Below are 17,108 nucleotides of genomic sequence, written 5' to 3'. Positions count from 1 at the left end.
TTTGGTTTTACGCTATAACCTTGCCAATCTGCTGATGGAAATTTGCTCCCCAAATACACCTTCTTTATAGAGATGGCAGACTCTTTCCCGGGCTGAGCGCCTCTGGCTACAGAGAAACAAAGCTCTGGGCAGAGCCACACCTGGCATGTGTGGGAACAGCATCCCTCTCCCAAACACGGACAAAGGGCATTGCAGGGTGACCAGACACCTGGAGCCCAGTGGCCACTTCTTGTTTGGAGCCTGGGGAGCAGGGGCAGAGTCCCAGCTCTGGTTCTGGTCGGAGAGGATGAGGAGCCCAGGAGTCTGCACACGCGCTCGAGCAATTCCAGTTAACCAGCGGCTGCACTGATGGCCACAGGATGCACGGAGGCTGCAGGGTACAGCCAGGCCTCGGGCCGAGGAGCTTGGCTCTAGATCTTCACAGACAGAGTGACCAGCTTTGCTGGGTGGATGGAGAGATGCTAGGAGCCTGTGCACCGCTCGTGTGCACTCACCCACAGGCATACGTGTGTAGCAAGAGTAAGTGGCGTGGTGAGATATAGTAGCAGTATTTTACGTCTGTCTAGAGCACTGGTCTTCAAAGCACTTTCACAACTTTGACCTTGTTTTCTCTGTAGAGAGCAAGTGTAGTTATTCCCATTTTGGGCACAAGGAAGTCAAAGCTCAGAAAGAGCAAAGGATTTGACTGAGATGGAAAATGGGCAAAACCGGTTCTAGAACACAGCTCACTTCTGGCTTATTCACAACTGTTCCTGCCACCTTTGGAGCCTTCTTCTCTGGAAGCCTTTTCCTGAGCCCTTGGCCCCTCTAATCACCTTCCAGCACTGGACTCATCTTTGTCTGTCATCCCTTGCTAGACCATAAACCGGGTGAAGGCAGGGACCTTGGCTTGTTTATCTTTGTGTCCCCAGACCCCGGGACATGCCCAGCACATAGACGCTGCATGGTAAATAGCCACAGTCCTTTAAACGCAGCCGCAGGGCCCACAGGATCTGCACCCCTGCTGTGCCACTACCTGTGTGACCTCACCTCTCCCCACCTTCCCCAGGTGAGCTCAGACGTGCCGCAGGGCCTTTGCCCTTGCTCGTCCCCCCTGCCTGGAGCACTCTGCCTCCCGACCCCCGTGCCGTCTCCCTCACTTCATTCGGGTGTTTGCCTAAAATGACAGTGTGACAACATTCTCAAAGAGGCCATGCCTGTGCCTCTGTCTTAAACAGCAACCCCCGTCTCTCATTGCCTTTATCTCCTTTGTCAGTGTGTTGTCTGTTTCCCCCGCCCGGGCACAGGCTCACCGAGAGCAGGAGCTTTGCTTTGTTCACTGCTGTGACCGCAGAGCCTAGAACAGTCTCTGCACTCCGTAAACATTTGTCAAATCAATGAACAAACCGTGCTGTTTCATGGTAAGACACCAAAAGCTGTTTTCTGTCACACTTCGAGGGAACCAGTAGTACCACACACATGCCCCTCCTGAATCTCTCGTTTCTCATCCTTGGCTCTCCAAATTTTGAGAAGCGCCACCTCTGTGCCGTCGGAGGAGAAGGCTGAAGGGAATTTGTTCTGTAAGACCAGAGTATCTCCCCGGCAGGCAGGGGATACACATGAGTCAGACGCAGTCTAACTCTGTGAAGATGTTGGCCAGGATAACCATGGTTTCTGAGTTCGGGGAGGAAAAAAAAAAAAAAAAACACAAAAACCCTAAGCCATACTGCTGTCTCTTTTAAAATAAGGCATCCACACTGCTATACTCTCCGGGGAAGGGTCCCTGTCTTTCTCTGTGTGTCCTTTAAGGTAACTAGCACAGGAAATGATGAGGAAAGGCTACCTCCTTCCTACTCCCACTGTCTGTTATAATGCAGGGTGGACCAAGTTTTTCCAAGTCCTGCTGGAAATCTCGTGGCTGGAAGCTTTCCCAGACACCCAGTTTTTCTTGCTGGAAGTGCATTTCTTCTTTTCTCCTTGGAAATTAGTGCTGGAAAATTTGTCTCTGTTACGAACACCGTCCTGGTGGTAAATGTAGAGCATCCGGTATTCACACAGAACTTTCTAGATATCAGTTTTGTTTTGTTTTTTTTCCAAAAGATGACATATGTATACTAAACTACATCAGAATCGATTCTGAAAAATCCAAACCATTTTATAAATGAACGGATGAATAAATGAATGAGCAAATCCCAGTAGGCTTCAGCCCAAGCTGTACCATCTAATAACAGTGATCTAGGGTACGCTCTCTCTGTGAGCCTCAGTTTCCCGTCCTCTAAATAACCATTAGACTGTGTTCTGTATGAGTTTGTTTTAAGAATTCAGTTAGATCATACGTGTGTGAGCACTTCAAAAATTCTCATATGCAATGGAAATGTGTCTTCATCCTCATGCTTGATCATACTCAGCATAGAGTGTGCACAGAGGAGGCCTTTGGCTAAATAGTGAAAGGATGAATGCTGTCTTACGTATTTACTGCCCTGCGTCTTGTTACATAAAGAGTTTTCATGCCTACCAAGTGCCTTCAGGTAAGTGGACCCTCATGTGGTCCACCTAACGGCACTGAGGGCTCCGATGGGCCACCTTCTTGTCATTCATCCGTGTTGGAACCTCACTGGTTTGCACCAGTTCGGATCCTGACACGGCCCCTGCTGAGGTGGGGACTTCCCCCACTGTCCCCTCCCACTGAGGACAGAGCCGAGTGAAGGCTGGTGGTCTCACAGCTGCACCCATCGCTTGCATGCCCGTCACCTACACCCATGCGGCGGCCCTTCCGTCCCAGGAAACACACACCCATTTGCTGCCCACGGCCGCTCGAGACAAAGAACCCGAGTGAGAGCACGGGAAAGGCCGGCCAGAACACCGCGCAGAGTGGCCCCTTGCAGAGGGTGGCGAGCGCGGCTCCGGTCCCTCCAGCTGGCTCCTGACCTGGACTCCTGAGCTTCAGGTGCTGCATACACATCCCGCTAATCTGAGCCTCATTTGTTGTAGCCAATTCCTCTTTTAAAACGCAGGTGTCCTTGGAGGGTAAATCCTAATGGTCGTTCACACCCTGATAAAAATAAATGAGTGGTATACTTAGTTGCTAATGTTTATAAAGCTTTCACGTGTGTTCTCTCATCACACATTTAATTTAATCTTCATAGCGCTGTGACATAGCTATCAGCGCTGTTTAGCAGGCGGAGAAGCCAGAGCTGGAGCAGCGAAGTTAATCTGAACGTACAGGTCCAAGTGAGAGAGGTGGGATTCCTAACCCGGCACAGTGACCCTGCAAAGCGGGTCTCTTCCCGCTAAACCACATTGTCTCCCAGGAAGTCTCTAGCAGGCAGGACCCTGACCGCCGGGAGGGCTGTGAATCCAAAGAGGTGTCCTGGCCAAAGGCAGCAAACCTGGTCCAGAGGCCATGGTGAGAGTCACCTTGCTCATCCGCCGCTCACCCCTCACTCACCTTGAGCCGGATAGGCTGTGCAGGGTCTGTGGCCATGGCCTGTGTTTAGGCCGAGTGACCATCCGGCAGGGTACAGCTGAGCCTCATTCCCTGCAATAAAATTCTGTGTTTTTATTTATAAATTAGAAAGCAGATTTTTTTTTAAAAAAATCATCCCTCTAACATAGCCAATTGAACAGTGCACTTTAAATGAATTTCTCAAGAATGCAGATGTTAGGGTCTAATGACTTAGGTTTATATCTCAGCTCTGGCACTAATAAGTGATATGACTTTGGGTATTTATATAACCTCTCTGGGCCTCAGTTTCCACGTCTGTGAAATGGGAGTAACCCCGGTATGTGTTCATCCTGAGTGGGAGTGTTGCGAAGGCGAAATGAAGTGACTGTGCAGTACTTACACAGAGCCTGGCATACAGGAAGTACCCTCAGAATCCCGGGTGGCCCAGGGTCTTGCTGCCAAACCTCTGCCCATTCTCAGTTTGAGGGCAGGAGGGCAGGGGCACGGACAACACCTGCCTTTTGGAGTGACAGGGCACCAGCGTATTCTTGCCACTCCTTGAGTAGTAGGGCATCTCCAGAAAGGAGTGGCTGGAATGGGAGGTCAGCGTGTCATCGGTGGATTCCAAGAATTACTATCTTCCTGCAAGGCCGTCCTCAGAGAGCTGCCTTGCCCGAGACACCACCACGAGAGCCTGTGGCTCAGTCTCGCCACATTTGGAGACAGATTCCAAGGGAAAGTGCCCTTTGAGACTCCAGAGGTTTCTCTCCCAGACTGATTCAGACTGTTGACCTAAAAAACCTGATTAGTATTTTTTTAATAAACGGGGGGAAGTGAGGTGAAGATCAGAAGGGAAAAAAAAAATCAGCTGGGCTTCATAGAACCCTGCTTTGGGGCTCACACGTTTGTTTCCCTCATCCTTAATCTGTTTTGTGTCTGTCTATCCAGGGACAGGGTTGTGAGCACAATTATAATAGAAAGGTGATAAATAAGTAAGAAAGCTAATCCCTAGTAAATCCGTTCTGAAGATGGGCATGACTAAGCTGAAAGAGAATTGCAGAGCAGAGGAGAGATACACCCCAAGAATTTAGACAGAGGCAGCAATGCCAGAAAGGCCCGGCTGCTTCTGGGGACGAAATTGCAGAATTATACCCTGGGAAGGCCACAGTGCTGAGTAATGTCTCCTGATGTTAATGAAGTCTTTGAGAGCCTGGCTCATGCAACTTACTGAATGTGATTTATATTCTCTTAGGCAAAATCACTATGACCTGGATGGAAATTTAGCCAGAGAGCAATAAAGAATAGAAAGCCACAGGTGACAAAGGAGCCCCTAGGAAGCCCGGAGCCCTGCTCTAGGGCTGGTTATACTTCAAATATTACAGGCAATTAGATAATTATGAACATTCCCCTAGTGCTTATTATGTGCCAAGAACTGTGCTGTGACTTTGATGACCTGCATCCATCAGATCGCCCCAAAAGCCCCATGAAGAAGACGTTGCAGTCCAGTAGTGAACACTTGACAGTTTTCTGTTATAAAGACATGTTCTTTGGCTGGTCAAGGTGGCTCATGCCTATAATCCTAGCACTCTGGGAGGCCACGGTGGGAGGATTGCACAAGCTCAGGAGTTCAAGGTCAGCCTGAGCAAGAGCAGTAGCCCGTCTCTACAAAAACCAGAAAAATTAACCAGGTGTGGTGGTGTGCACCTGTAGTCCCAGCTACTCTGGAGGCTGAGGCAGGAGGATCGCTTGAGCCCAGGAGTTGGAGGTTGCGGTGAGCTATGATGACGCCACTGCACTCTAGCTGGGGTGACAAAGACAAAATAAAAATAAAAAAGACATATTCTTTGACCTTGGGAGTTTGACTTTTCCACCACTCCAGGTGACCAAAAAGAAGTGGTATTCTCAGTTACTTGTAACTAGAGCAAGAGACTTAATACGTTTCCAAAACAGACTGACTATAGGCACAGCAGGGACACTGTACATGAGGCATAGTCGATGTGTTATTGCTGCAGACAGCTTGTTCCAGCCTCTGTAACAGGTAGCCCTGGACACAACTGAGAATTCTAGCTTGTTCTCTGCACTTGGTCACATCCTGTGTATCAAGCCTCTCAACTCAATAACCCAGCTCTGAAAGCAGAGGCCCATTGGTTGGGGTGCAGAGAAGAAAATGTGAAACCCAGTCTAACCCTATCCTTCCCATCCCTGCCCATCAGTCCTGGAGAAGGTTCCTGTTTCTAACACACTCCATACATTTAGGATCTCCTTGATGCAGAAAGCAGTGCTGGTCCTTGGACAGAGCCCAGCCTCCTGGACCTCGTGGTTGCTTAACATACACAGAGCATGTATAAAAGGGAAGGGCAAGGGCTGAGCCAGTGTTCCTCCCGGGAGAGCCCCATCTACGGTGGCCGTGTCAGCTTGCCTTCATACAGAGGCCTTGCGCCTCCCACTCGCCCAGCTGGGTCACCAAAGATGGGAATTCTTATTGGTCATTTCATTCCTCCCAACTCCTGTGTCCTTTTTCCTACTCGCCCAGCAGGGACCTTTCAGGTTTCTGTCATTCCCGTACACGTGTATAGCACACAGCCCTTCCAAGGCTTGATTATACAGAGCCAGTGTATGCTCACACTTGTCACTTCTTAGTCCACGCCTGTCCTAAGACCACTTTTGCCCCGTCATACCTTATGCCCTGCCGCCCACAGGCCCAGACGTGCTCAGCTCCCCGACGGCTCTGCCAGGTGAGGAATGAAAAGCCGAGTCCCTGACAGTTGTGGGCCACGGGCTCTCCTCTCTGAGAGCTTCGTGGCATCTGAAGTCACCGTTGCCCACCTGGCCACCTGCCAGTGTGCACACCTGGCGCAGTTGCTGCCTCGGTGACAGCAAGCAGGAAGGGAGTGGGGAAGTTGAGGACTCACCAGGCTTCGGGCAGCACCCCGTGGGGGGCGGGGGAGTGGTGATTGCTCGTCGCCACGTGCACCAGCCACGGCCACAGGGGGAAGAGCTGATGAATGCTGGCCACACGGCGGGAGGGACAGAGCAGCTGCAGGCTCCTACTGCCCGACTCTTCAAAGATGCCCAGCTGTGCAGCGGGAGGATCTGAGGCTGGGATTTCACGATACTCAGGAATGGCAGGGTCAGTGATAAATCCTTGCTCTTTTTCTCTTCAAGACAGCCCTTCATCTTCTCTGGATCCTAGGACGCCAGGCTGGTTTCCCTGGCAACTAGCTGACTTCCCGAGTCGAAGGTCAGGGTGGGGTGCGGCGCAGGCATCCCTGACTTAGTGGGTGTGCGAGAGGAAGGCTGGGTGAGGGGACAAGGACAAGAATATTGAAGCAGGCCTCTCTGACCACGTCAGGACAGTCAGAGATACGCTTATCCTACCCTACAAATGAGGAAACTGAGGCATAAAGCAGCTAAGTGACTTGCCTAGGTCACAGAGCTAGGACGTTGTAGAACCAGGAATTAAATCTATCATGGAGTATGAATTTTCCTTCTTAACAAAGAAAATTCTACCACCAACCAACCATCGAGAGATTGTGTACTTAAAGGTTTTTTCCTCTGGCCAGACGTGGCGGCTCACACCTGTAATCCTAGCACTGCGGGAGGCTGAGGCGGGAGGTTCGCTTGAGTTCAGGAGTTTGAGACCAGCCTGAGCAACAGAGAGACCCCATGGTGACACATGCCTGTAGTCAGCTACTCAGGAGGCTGAGTCAGGAGGATCGCTTGAGTCCAGAAGTTTGAGGTTGCTGTGGGCTGTGCTGATGCCACAGCACTCTAGCCACGTCAATAGACCCAGACTATCTAAAAAAAAAAAGTTGTTTTTCTTGGAGAAGAGGTGGATGTATGATAATCTGCTCGTGGGGCTGTTGAGGCTGGCTAGCCTCAGCCAGCTGCCCGTCCACAGATGTGAGCAGACTGGGCTCACTGCCCCGTATCAGAGTGGCCAGGTGCTGACCAGTGACCATCCTGTTATCAGCAGTGGCTTCTGGGTAGCAGTAGGAACTCCAGGACCCAAAGGAGAGCTGAAATCCAAACTTACATTCTTACCACCAGTCAGAGCAACCCTGGATGAAAATTTGCTGAGAGCAGCAGAGGCCCGTGGGACGACTGGCAATTGGAGTTTCTTAGAGACAGACAATATGTTGGTACCAGATGTCATTTTAAGCTAAAAACCTGTGGTTATGGTGCTTAGATGATCTTCTTTATTTACTCTAACCCATAATCCAGAAGCCATTCTAGATTGAACGTGGGCCATTGCGCGTTCCTGTGAGAACCGCAGCTCAGTATTTTTAGGTGTTGCCATTTCCAGCTGGGGAAGCACACTTCAGTCTGCAGCTTCCTGCATTTGGTATTTGATGGTCTCTTTGTTTAACCTGTGGCTGCTCTTCAGGGCTGGCACCTTACTCCTCTCGGCCAGTGGAGTGTCACCACCCTGCCCCCGGGAACAGTTGCTGATTCGCTCCTCTACTCAGGTCCCAGCCACCTTTTCTCTGGGAGATTCTGCGTGTCACTCACTGTATGTCACTTGGGCTGTCCCCTGCCCTTTTCCTCCTGCCCCCTTCTTGGCAGGGCTGAGCAGAGGGCACTCTGAGGTGGCGTGGGGTCCCTGTGGGCTCACGAGAATGGGGACAGATGTGGAGGTGCCGGTTACAGTGCTCCTGCTGGAAACAGTGACGGTGCCCTTCCTCCCCATGCAGTCCCTAGTCTCCTCCCCCTGGAGCAGGGGTCCTTGAACTTTTTAAACGGGGGGGGGGGGGGGGGGCCAGTTCACTGTCCTTCAGACCGTTGGAGGGCCATTGGAGAGTGCAATGTACATTCCATACATGCGCACTGTGGGCCTGGGACGAGTCGGCTGCTAAGCAGGACAGGCAGCGGCGGCAAAAACACCCAGTGGGCCGGATAAATGTCCTCGGCAGGCCACATGTGGCCCGCGGGCTGTAGTTTGAGGACCCCTGCCCTGGAGGCTTCAGACAGCCCACGCCCCAGCACTGGGAAGCTGTGAAGTTTACGAATGTCCCCAGATGTACCCGAACCTCAGGCCAGCATCAGGCCTGTTCAACTTCCATCTGCCTGTCTGTCCTGGTTCCTGCCCTATTGGCTGCGCTGACTGCTCTGCCCGCCCCTCCACCTCTTTGCACCTGTCCAGGCTGCTCCTCACAGCCCCCGTCTCACCTGTGACACCATGTGCGTGCACCCTCCTGGGACAAGCACTCCCCAGCCCGGCTGCTCCGGCCTGTCACTGCTGCAGGGCTTCTGCATTGCATCTGCCATGCTCCAGGGATGGGAAGCCACCCTGAGGACCAGACTCCTGAGCCCTCAGGGCAGGGCTGTCATGGACTTGCCCCTGCCGGGCCCTGCAAGGGCTGGTACAGGCGGACAGTTACCCGGCAAAATGACAAGGGCAGAAGCATCCTGAGTGTCAGAGAGACCTGCCGTCTCGGCCACTTGCAGAGTCACTTTTAACTCCTTGAACTTGTTTTCTCATGTATATAAAATGGGCCTGATAATACCCACGTGTGGAAGAGTGTGTGTAAAATTCTGTACACCCTCGGGCATGAAATAGGCGTATGAACCTCCACAACTGTCCTGCTGCTATTGCTGTCGCTCCCAAGGGAGCTTCCCTGCCTGTCTCAGCCTCACTTGGCCCTCAACCACCCTCCTGCTCCTTTCGGGGCTCCTTCCAGAATTTGTGACCATTTGAACCCACGGGAGCATCCACCACAGGGTCAGAATATTCACCGCAAAAACACAAAGGCACGTTCTGTCCCCACATCTGTGGGGCACTCCTGCACCATCAGTCTTCCAAGAAAAGCGCAGATGTTGGAAGCCGAGGAACACGTACCCTGCAGAACACGACAGCACGAATTCACAGACTCATCGCAGAGCGGTGCAGGATGGCCGCGGGCAGCTCTGGGGCCGCGGGGACTGGGAAATGCCCACTGCAGCTCCCTGTCAAACTGCAAGCGTCGGCATCACACATGCGTCCCGTCCCGGTGGAGAGCCCTGCCGCTGAGCGGAGACCAAGTCCTACAGGGAGCACGGGACACGGCGTCCCTGTGTACCTGTCCCCATAGCCGGGTGGCGGCCTTCTGCTTCTGTCCCCTCCTCCTGGCCTCAGCCTTCTCCAGCAGGGCCTGCTTGACACCCATCACCCTGCCACTCCTGTTCCTGCTGCTCATCTGCCACCATCTTCCCCTTGGCTGTGGGCGTGGGCATGTTCCTAAGCATGGTCCCCTCAGATGGCTTCTGCTCGGGGGCTGCATTCTGCACTTCTGTTTGAGGTCCTCCCTGCATCCCAGCTTCCTGCCTCCCTCCGCTGCCACACCTCTGGCTCCATAAAGCAGGGACTCATGAACACGCGCATCCACACGCCTGCGTGCCCCCTCCCCCGTCCCCGTGTCCCTTCCTCCACCGTGAGCAGTCATCGACCCTGGGCCTGTGCAGCCCCCTCCGCGGCAGCCTGTTCCTCGCCTTCCCAGCCAGTCGGGACACGCTGAGGGACAATTCGGATCTTTCCTAAAAAATCAATGCCTGCCCTGCCTCCAGAGCCCAATCTACCTCTGATAATTATGTTGCTTTCTTTAAGAAAATAATAAAGAGCGCTTCCCAGTAACCTGCTTGTCTGCGGTTTCCAGACCCTGGAGAAGCCTCTGCCGATCAGAGTTCTTTTATTGTGCGAAGAATTGCTCTGATGTACTTTTCCCTCCTGAGTTCGTCCTCCATTGCTTTGGCACGGGTTCAACCTCTCAGAGCCTTTCCCTGTGAGAAGGAATAGAAAGGACATTTTATGTAAAAGAAGGCAAGCTCCTGGCCTTGAAATGGGGACCCGTGAACTCCCGGGCATACAGGGCCAGCCGTGTTAGGGCAGTAATGTTTCTGTCTCTTTCCTTCTGCTTTTGGCCCAGGAGAAAAGGAAATAAAAGGAGACAATTGCCCCATCAGCCCCTTGTTTCTTGGTGAGAGCAATGAGAAGGGCAGGGACTTGGAACAGCAGCTTGAAAATTAGAATTTAAGATCATCTGCATGTTTTTCCTGCTATTCACAAGCACCATTCACACCTATTAATAGAATGAACACATGACTTGGCCATGTCTTCCTACCACCTTTCTGACCAATATCTGTTCTGGGCCATTTCTCACAAAATGCCATGCCCACTTTAAGAAACTATATATAGTTTCACAATATATAGATGACTCGTAAAACAGGAACAATTAACAGGTGCTTATTTATATATTACATACAATCTTTTCTGTTCCAAAAATGCTTCTCCATGAGACGTTTTCAAGGAGTAGCTGCCTGAGTATATTCTATTATTTCTTTTTATTTATTAATTACTACTGATGTTACAAGTGGATTTGAGAGAATATAGGTTTGGGGCTCCGACAGGCCCAGGTCTAATTCCAGCCCTGGCCACTTAGCGGCAAGTTAAGCTGTCTCTGAGATCCAGTGTGCTTGTCTGCGAAGTGGAGACGACCATCCTATCCACCTGTCATTGTGGGGGGGATTTAACAAGTCACTTACTCCTTCATTCATCAAAAATGCGTATCAGAATAGCATTTGTGGGGGCCTCTTTTACTGTCACTATCTCATACAAAAATAACTAGTAGATGTCACCAAATTTAATGAGCACGTTTGGGGTGGTTGGACCTGAAATAAAAGCTGTGTTGTATGCACAAAATTCATTTGGGGGAGCCCGGCCCTGGGGTCCTGGCTGGGCAAGGCCGGCTTGCAGCCGAGGAGCGTGGGGTGAAGGGGAATCGGAGTCTGCGTGCCGGATGGCAAGAACAGGCTTGAGCGAGCTGGAGGCTTGAAGACCAATAGGCAGAGAGTAGGCAGAGAACCAGAACTGGGTCCCAAGTGAAGGTTCTGCAGAGAGAAGAGGCAGGGGGCAGTGCAGGACTAACTAGGAGTGGGAGGAGATGGGGGGTGTGTTGAGAGCACTGGCCACTAGAGAGGCCCCTTTGAGCAAGCCCTGGTGGCCAGGGGCGGTTAGCGACACCAGGCAGGGTTGGGGTACAGGCTACCTGTAGCACAGACCAGCGGGGACCCCACACTGGGGGCAGGACGGCACAGCCCCACCATCCGAGAGACACTGCCACACTTTCTATTCTCCACATCAATGCTCGCCTCCACTGGCACAGATAATTAGCATTAATGGTAGCTCATTAGCTAATTATTTCTGGCTCACGTTTACCAAGTGTATTACAGGCAGTTTGGGCAGATCATCTTTCTGAGAGCCAAGTTCTGGGAAAAAAATCTTCAGAAAAATAGGCTTTTTGATACATAAGCTTCACCCTCTTTTTATTTTACAGAAACATGATGGCTGAGCCATGTTAACCACCGAGTTTCCAGGTTCCCCTGCGGTCTCGCCTCACTGAGAGGCAGGGAGAGTGTGGCGGAAAACATCACAGAGCTAGCATGGGGGTTCAGGACCTGTCTCCATCACTTCGGGCCTGCGGGACCTCGGGAAAATCATTTAACCCTTCTGAGCTTCGGCTTCTGTGTCTGTAAGATGGAAGACATTATATCTGGCTCATAGGATTGTTGTGCAGATTAAATGAGGCCATTTCTATGGGGAATATTCTGTGAAATGTAAAGTAGTAAGTCAATATCTGGCTGTAGTTACTTTCCCATTCATTCAGTCACCAAATCCTGGGGAGCATCTGTCTCTGTGGCAGTAGGAAGTGATGGGACCTCAAAGGATTATGTTTGAGACGCCGCCTCCTTGCACCAAACCAACCGCACAGCCGTGGGGAAGATGTCACGGCCACCACCTGCCCCTCAGCCTTGTCCTCTCTCACTCTTGGCCCAACTTTACGTTCAAGAAATACAGAAACTGCTGCTTCTACGCTTTTCTGTCCTTCCCACACCTTGAGATCATTGCTCACACTGCTTCCTCGTCTGCTGCTCATTCTTACCCCATGTCTGCTCAGGAGCCAGACAGCTTGCATTGAAATCCTGTGTTGCCCTAGCCCAGTTTCTTCACCTCCCAAACCTCAGTCCTCCCCTTTAAAATGGGGACAATAGGCCAGGCTTGGTGGCTCATGCCAGTAGTCCCAGCATTTGGGAGGCTGAGGCAGGAGGATCGCTTGAGGCCAGGAGTTAGAGGGTACAGTGAGCTATGGTCACGCCACTGCACTCCAGCCTGGGGACAGGGTGAGACCCTGTTTCAAAAAAAAAGTAATAATAATAATAATGAGAATAACGTTAATACCGATCTCATTGGGTTGTCGTGAGACTTGATCAGTTAATGCCCGTGAAGTGCCATGAACAATGCCTACACAAAGCCCTCGATAAACATTAGCCATCATTATTGTCACATCATTATTGTCACACCATCCCCCTCTTTCCAGATGGCCTGGGCACTTTCGTTGCTGCCCCTATGATTACATGTCTCTGTCCCCAAATATTCCACATTATATCGAAGTGATTTTCCCCTAAGTCTGTCCTGCCCAAATAATGCAGACACTCCCTGAGAGCAAGCAACCTGCCTTACGAGTCTTGGTGCCCCTTGCATCTAGGACAGCACCGAGCACGTGGTTAATAGTCAAGAAATCATTGAACTCGTGTCAGAGAAGCCATATCTCTGAGGTGCTTTTCTTTCTTACTGCTGTTGAGTGGGACTGCGTCTTTCTCAACATGGTTAGTTGTAGCCCTAGACCGGCAGAGTTAACCCTTTGCACTCCGATGTCAAGTGTGACTCGACACGGTTAGCATCGGTAGCAGCTCGTATGTTGAGCCACACTCAACACGTAGTTTCACTGAGGGGGAAAAGGGAGATTTTTGTCTATTTTTCCAGTATCTTTTCTTGTTTTCATTAGCATGAAAGGACAAGTAAAATGTAAACTATGGGGCATTTAAAAAATTAAATCCCAAGGAGAATAAAGGAGTCGAGAAAAAAGCAAGCGAGTGCAAAGGGTTAATAGCCTGTGGCCTTGGATGGCTCTTGCTCCCTTGTCCTTGGTGTGGCCTCCTCTGGCTCTTGGAACCTACCTCTCTTGCTGGTTGACTTTTAGTTTTTCCAGCCCATCTTCCTGCTGAACAAGGGCTCAGTCTCAGCAGGCGAGGCGTTGTTCTGCCTGTCCGCTGAACGGGCAGGCTCACGTGTCAGTGAATGGACAGGTGGTCGTGATGGTCCTGGCGTGGAAAACGCAGCGTGATCGCCCGTGGCTGTGTTCTCAGGAGTCCTAAAAATCGGTGCGTGCAGGGTCGGGCTTTCGCTTCCCAGTTTTCACATCGGCATCTTTTTCCCTACATGAGAGCGTCGTAGGGGTCAGAGAGGGGACACTGGGAAGAATTCCAGGGCTCTGGGAGGGGCAGGAGCAGCGTTGTATAACTGACCTGGGTACGAACCTCAGGACCTCACTGGTATTTTAAAAGAGCTATTTCTGCAAGGGGCAATTATCAGCTTCCTGCTTGGCTTTTGATCCTCCCCTGCCTCTGCTGTTCACTTTGTAATTGCTGCCAGGAGGACGGAGAGCCCCAGCGTGGCCCAGGGACACTGGGTCCCAAGTCTGGGGCCTCCATGCGGCACTGCCAGCCGCAGGGCCCTGCACCGCCCAGGGAACATTGCTGTTTAACCCCTATTCCACTTGTGTCAACAGAGTCCCCTCTCCCTCCCGCTGGTAAAATTCCAGCTACCTCGGATACCTGGAGGGCAGGGCCACCCCATGACACAGGGACACGGGCAGCATCGGCTCCCCCCACGGAGCCCTATCCCACGTCCTGGCCCATTTCTCATGTCTGGATGCCCAGACCCACAAGACCCCATCCGAAGGGGGGTCCACCCCTTTCTAGGGGCCTCACCCCTAGAAAGCATCCACCCCTTTCTAGGGACCTCAACACAGACCATCCGCCCCTGCTGCTTCCCTGAAATCTCAGATTCAAACAGCCCCCTCCCAGGCCCTTCTGCTGGCCCCTTCTTTCTTGCGCGAGAGCCCTCTGCCTCCTCCCTGCCTGTCCCACCCGGGCACCTCGCAGGCAGATCACACCACCACTCTCCTCCATCCTCTTGTCCCTTGCTTTACCTCCTTTGTGCAGACATTCACTCCTCCCACAGGCTGATGAAATACACCACGTGCCAGACTGTGGTGAGTCCTTGGTTGCTATTAGTAATCAGGGTTAGCATGTTTCAACCCACATGGAGAGGCAGACATTAAATCATACTCACACATACGTGATTACAAACGGTGATAAGTTCTGTGAATAAAAGATGGGATGTTCTGTTAACAGAGATCTAGCTTAGTTCAGCGTGGGGGAGGAGGAGGAGTGTGGATCGGGGAGGGTGTCCCAGAGGAAGGGACACTTGCACTTAGATATAAGGATTATTCAGTTACCCAAGTGAACAGTGGGGAAAAGTACCCTCCAGACAGCATGTGCCAAAGCCCTGAGGCAGGGAGGATCCTGGCATGTTTGGGGACCACGAGGGAAGCTGTTGAGGATGGAGTGCTGAGAGCATGGGGGAGTGTGGTATGAGGCACAGCTGGGGACAGTCAGAGACCAGACCCTGTGTGACCATGTGGGGCACGGTCAGGGTTTCAGTGGCATTCTACCAGTGACAGGAAGCTTCTGAAGAGTTATACACTGGGGAGCCCACCAGCCCAGCACAACCCAAACCCCAGATTAACCCAGCACCTGCCTCCTCTCCCCTACCCTTGGGAAGCCAAGTACCTTGGGCTAAACTCACACAGCCCTCCAGAAATCAGTTGGGCTGGAGCCATCAGGAAGCCCCAGAGGGTGGAGGTGTGTGTGAATGGCTTGCGTGTAGCCAGATGCCACTCAGTGAAGCCTGGGAATTGTGACAGGCATAAAACCCAACATTTTATATTCTTCTCATATGGCCCACAGAGTGGCTCTGTGGGCATCATTTATCCCATGTTACAGCTCAGGAGACTGAGGCCTAGGACGAATTCATGCAGCTGAGTGACAGACCAGAATGTGGCCCTGAATCTTCTGATTCTATGCCCAGTGCTGTCTCTGCCCAGCAGGGTCTTGCAGAAGAGAGAAAACTCCCTTGGAAAGAGAGAGAGGAGAAAGTGGGACACGGTGGAGGAAAGGGCCACGCAGGTGCGGTCCTGGCGTTCCTTTGGAATCCACGTCAGCTCCCACGCAGCGTTGACGGGCTCTTGAATAAAGAAGGGTCCGAAAGCTCCTGGTTTCAGTTTAACAGCTGAAGAGCATGAAGTTCCAGAGGCCTCTGTCGCACGCCGGCTTCCCTGCTGGCTCTCACACCGAAGCCAGAACCATCAGAGATGATCCACCCAGGGACAAAAGCCGGTGCCCTGGGCGGTGGAAGGAGACGACCACAGCTTGAGCAGAATTGGCTCGAGGCATTTGCAGCCTGGGGAGGCTGACTTCTGGGCCACCTTCCCCAGGGTGCAGGAGGAAACGGCAGCAGACACGAGTGCTCTCTGCCATCTCCAGCACCCCGGAAGTGCTCGTTGGCCCGAGCAGCACGCCTCACGTTCCTCCTTGCACTGCAGTCCTTTGCGTGTGCCTTTTGCCTGCCCAGAGCCAGGTCACGATCATCTTTGTGTCCCCTCCCTACATTTTGCCCTGGATGCAGATGGACTTCAGAAATTACCTGTTAAAGGAATTAGTCAGTCAATCAACAAAGCAGATGTGGGGAGAAGGAGAGAAATAGTGTAACTTTTACAAATTGAAAACACAACACGGTCACGTGGGAGGCCCATGGGTTTACGTCCCAGCTCTGCCACATACAAGCCGGGTGAATACAGACAAGTCACTTCGTTTCTCTCCATCTGAGTGGCTGCATTCGTAAGACAGGCTAACAACGCTTTCTTCCTCAGGACTTGTGACAACCGAATGAGTTAACCCATATACAGTATGTAGCCTGGTACCCAAAGTATAATAAGTGTTCAGGAAATAGTAGCATCCTTCCGTGAGTGCTTAGATTTGGGCTGTGGAGGCATTAGGCAGGGTGAGAATCCTGCTTCCATGGCTGGCTGTAGCTGTCATCCTCAAGTGTCACTTAAGTTCTGTGTCTCAGTCTCCTCTGCAAAATGGGGGTGATGATCACCATGGCCACCTAACAATGTTGTTGCAGAATGAGTGAGAGCAAGTGTGCGAGCCACTTGCATTAGTGACAGCAGAAAGGGGCATCCCACCTGGACCGTGCTTCGTGTGGCCACACTAGGGGAACATTTAGTCTAGAAATTTTGCAGTCTCTACCTCTTGAGTTTGGTAACACCCATGTGAGTGCCTGCATCCACACGTGGGTATCAGCGTGGCCCCACCTCTGCCTACTGCAGACAGACACCGCTTCTGTGTGCTAAGCTGGGACCTGTCCAGTGAGGCATTTCCACAGTCCTGTCACCGGGGCACACACCCAGCTGCCAGCATCCTCATCTCTCCTGCCCGGCTCAGCTGCTGCCGGCAACTCCCCACATCTGCCGCCCTGCTCAGCACGCAGTGAAATGTGGCGTGCGAAGAACACAAAGTGGAAAGTTAATGAAAACAATAAACTCTGATTTTAAAAGTCCATACCGCTAGACCACGCCGCCTCCTCCCTTGTTTTCCTGCGTATGCCTCTCTCTGCTCAGCTCTCGTGGGCCTGACCCTTCCCTGCCCTCTCCCCTGTCTCCTTGGGCATTATTCAGTGGGAACTGGGAGGCCCCTTTCATCTTCCTGCCCAGTGCCAGTGAGATATGACTACTCCCAGCAGCCA

At 52.0% G+C, this 17,108-nt stretch overlaps 1 protein-coding gene and 1 long non-coding RNA gene across 2 annotated transcripts in view; one reads left to right on the top strand and one right to left on the bottom strand.

The window, feature by feature from the left end:
- FAM78B (family with sequence similarity 78 member B) overlaps window positions 1–17,108 on the top strand; it is an 83,579-nt gene that overhangs the window by 50,693 nt on the left and 15,778 nt on the right. The gene's annotated exons all lie outside the window — the stretch shown is intronic.
- On the bottom strand, window positions 10,073–13,625 carry LOC142869592 (uncharacterized). The gene is made up of 2 exons (XR_012918187.1): window positions 13,415–13,625; window positions 10,073–10,180 (listed from the first exon to the last, which is right to left on the bottom strand). It is a non-coding gene; the product is annotated as an uncharacterized LOC142869592 (long non-coding RNA).

This window comes from Microcebus murinus, chromosome 2 (assembly GCF_040939455.1).
Source record: "Microcebus murinus isolate Inina chromosome 2, M.murinus_Inina_mat1.0, whole genome shotgun sequence".
In the NCBI taxonomy this organism is placed as follows: Eukaryota; Metazoa; Chordata; class Mammalia; order Primates; family Cheirogaleidae; genus Microcebus; species Microcebus murinus.
The sequence above is the reverse complement of the archived record's forward strand: the minus strand, read 5'-3'. Positions and strand labels throughout refer to the sequence as shown.